This window comes from Cyprinodon variegatus, unplaced genomic scaffold (genome assembly GCF_000732505.1).
Source record: "Cyprinodon variegatus isolate N-32 unplaced genomic scaffold, C_variegatus-1.0 Scaffold377, whole genome shotgun sequence".
Taxonomy (NCBI): Eukaryota; Metazoa; Chordata; class Actinopteri; order Cyprinodontiformes; family Cyprinodontidae; genus Cyprinodon; species Cyprinodon variegatus.
This window is the reverse complement of record NW_015150830.1, coordinates 322,555-326,326: the sequence shown is the minus strand read 5'-3', so window position 1 is coordinate 326,326 and position 3,772 is coordinate 322,555.

Here is a 3,772-nt window from a genome sequence, read left to right as displayed (position 1 = left end):
TGGACATAAAGATATGTCACTCTTTTGACTGATGAAAGAAAATTGTAAACATTTTGAAAGGTGTGGATTCTGTCTCATCAAATTTAAAAGTATGAACATTTTCAGAAGAATGAAGATGACACAAAAAGTGTTTTTTGTGGTGATAGTGTGATAATCTGGGGCTATTTTCATGCTTTGGGAACTGAAAAATTAGGTTTGGTAAATGTAACAATGACCATTCTGTCTTTTACCAAAACAAACTGAAACAGAATTTTTGTGCCTTGATCTTAGGATAATAACGATAGGATAATGATACAAAACACATCTGCAAGTCCACCTCTGACTTTGGGAAATAATCATGAAGGCTTTAAAGAGAAATTGTTAATTTTTTGTCTTAAATCAGATATAGATGCTTAGGCATTGCCTCAAAAAGTTTTGTTTATGTACAAAAAAAAATTCTAATGCGGCTGAATTACAACGATTATGCAAAGTGATGAGACAGACATTGCTCCTAAAAGAAAACCAAAACATTGTGATAGATCAGGCCTTATTGGGTTGTGTCAGGATCTCGGAACCTTGGACCCAATATTCGGAGCAGACAGATCTGGACAATTTTCAAACCAGCCTTTATTTAAATCAATACAGCGAGAGGTTGCTCTTCAGCATTCTCTGCAGGCACAGTAGACTCAGGTCAGTGACTTTAGAAAAACTGACTGATTACGACTATGAGGAAAATCACTGACCTGGTTCAGAGTTCAGTCCGATCCCAGAGGAAGGAGATGAATCCAAGAGGGAGATTGTCCATCGCTTTTGGTTGGTGCCGCTCAAAGAGTTCAGAGTGATGCCAGAGCTGATGCCAGCCCACTGAAGGAGCAAGAGTGTCCATGAGGAAATATCCAGAGCCAAAGTCGAAACAGAACCAGGTTTACAGACCAGAAGATCAGAGGGCTGAGGAGGAACCAGAGGAGTAGCCGAGGTCAGAAGCCCCATCTAAGTTCTATTAACCAGCAGAATCCAGGAATCAGTCCTGAACAAACAATACTGACAGAGCAGATGGTGGGAAAGCAAAAGCCGGATATCCAAACGCAGAAAGAGGTCAGAATCAGAAATTCATAACTAATCTTAGGAACGCTAGAGTTAATGTAACCAAACAGCTCGAGTAATCTGGCACTGATGGCAGGTAAACAGGCAGCATAAGTAACAGCAGGAACCAGGTGGATAAGATGAGCGTAATGAGCCAATTAGACAGGTGACAGGAGTAAATGATGATGCCAACCATCAGTGCCAGGACCATAATAGGTTGAGAAAAAGTGAAACTTTCTTGAGCAATGCATGGCTTTCTGATGTGCTCTGGGAGACACAACGTGATGAAGAGGAAGATTTGACCATCTGAACATCAACGCTAATCAGAGCACAATTTAAAACTTACCTGAATGGTGACAGAGTTTTAAGTTTGAATTTTTTTCCCATAAGATGTCATTACTATGTTGGTGACTTAAAAATAGAGTCAGCAAACCTCAGACTTTTTCACTTTCTCCATCGAGGCTGCAGAGTAATTTAGACTATGTCATTTAGACAACTCTCCTACTTCATTCTTCCCCAGAGACTAACTCAAAATATAAAACCTCAACTTAGCATCTTAATATTCAAGTTGCAAGGTTTATAATCAAAAAGATGTCCAGCGTGGTATTCAGTATTCTGTCAGCATCCATACTGTCAGATGCCTTGTATTCTTATTTTTTTTTTTTTTTTACACCTTTCTTAAGCTTGGGCATAGGAATGAAAATAACCATCTCAGCTTCAAGCCTGAGCACAGTTGGGGGAAAAAAAATAGATGGTATGTTCCTTTTGAATAATATGTAGGGCAGTTTTTCGCCTTAAATGGCTTCAGGACTTTCATATTGAATCTTAAAATGATGTATATTTGCATAGATGATACAATCAGAAGAGTGAATGTTCTTCATGCCTGGTAGGGCCTGAGAATCTGAGAACATGCTATGTAAGCGCTATTACCAAGGCTATTAACCTTGACACTAGTAATGCAAAGAAGTGAAAAATGAAACCGTCTAAAAAACCACACTTCTCATGAAAACATACATGAAATGCCTACAGCAAGAGATAGTCATTTGAGGGAAAACGTTGATGTTAATGGAAATTTATGCAAATGCTGTGGTTCTTTCTGGATGCCTGAATCGCTGTTGTCTGTTTATTATAAATGTATACTCTTTCATTCTGAGTCAGAGTCCTTTAAATGACAAAAAACAGCCTGGTAACAATTGCTTATACATGTGATCATGGAGGTCGTCGACATTCTGCTATGAACAACACCTGCACAACTAATGTTCAGACGAACTGTACAAGCATTTTCACATCTAGCCTTAGCTGTGATTTATTTCATAGTTGAACAGATTATTTCATTTTGTTTAAGGATGGACTAAATATTTCTATGCCCCTCTATATGTAAATATTATCCTAGATGTTCAGCTTCTCATGAAGGGAGGAAAAAAACAAAGTCAACATTTCTATTCTAAACCAAATAGAGTGTGATCAATAGTTATTATGCTCAGATAGGTATAAAAACTAACTTCTAATTAAAGCCTTTGCAAAAGTTAACCCAGAAACTTTTCCGTTTCTGGGTTAAAGACCTTGCATGTTGCAACAAAGCCTGATTTAAGCATAATGCTCTGCATGGCCAATTATGTGATTTTAGCATCAATTGTTTTTCCTTGGCTGCTTCCAAATTGTGTAAATCGGTAAGGACACTTTAGCCTCGTGAAACCATCCTGATCTCGCGAGCTTTCATGGTTTCACTCGCAGATCAGTCTGGAGACTCTCCGTTAAAGAAAATTTGGAGCCGTTCACCAAACGCATTAGCGTGGCTATCAAGCAAGTTTTATTGGAATTACTCATGAGTCAGAGTTCCAAGAAAGGGCATGTTTTTTCTGCAAAGTTAACCAACTCAAGGTACCGTTCCTTTAAATTATGCAAATTACTCATGAGATGTCATGTGTTATGCTTAAATGCATCTCTGAAAATGAATGACTTATGCTGTTTTTTTTTATCAGTCTTGCATATGGTTTCATCTTAGAAAAGAATAGAATAGAATAGAATAGATTAGAAGAGAAAAGAAGATCCCTTTATTGCACCACAATGGTGAAATTCTGGTGTTTACAGCAGCAACAAGATTATATGAAAAATGGTCACACAAATATGGACCTTTGAAAAATGCATAAGAATAACATAAAAGTAAACAGTTAAAAGATAAACAGTAAAATACTGTACTGTAAACTGTGCACCTGGAGAATGAACGTCCAATCAGCGTTGGCTTTGAGGCGGGTTGAGGTGTGACGCAACGAGAAGCGCGACAGTTCAGTCTAAAGAACATGGTGGCTTCAGGTGATGAAACTAGCATTAGCGTGGCTATCAAGCAAGTTTTATTGGAATTACAGAGTATTTCTTCACTGAAAGAAGAGCAAAACACTGCTCTGGAGGCTTTTCTCAGAGGAAAAGATGTTTTTGCTCTTCTAACGACTGGTTTCAGTGAGAGTAGCCTGGCTTCTGGTTGTGTTTTCGTCGTCGCTCTGTTAGTACGTCATATGGTTTGTTGATCTGATTGGTTTATTTGGCCCGTCTATCACCAACATAGGCCAATCAGCTAACCAGTATTTTCGCCCCTTCCCAAAATTACTTCAACGGAAGGTTTCCAGATGGATATGCGGAGCAAATCCATCTGGCGGAGTCAGGTTAAGGACACTTACCCCCAAAACGAAGTGCGACAATGGTTGTCATGATA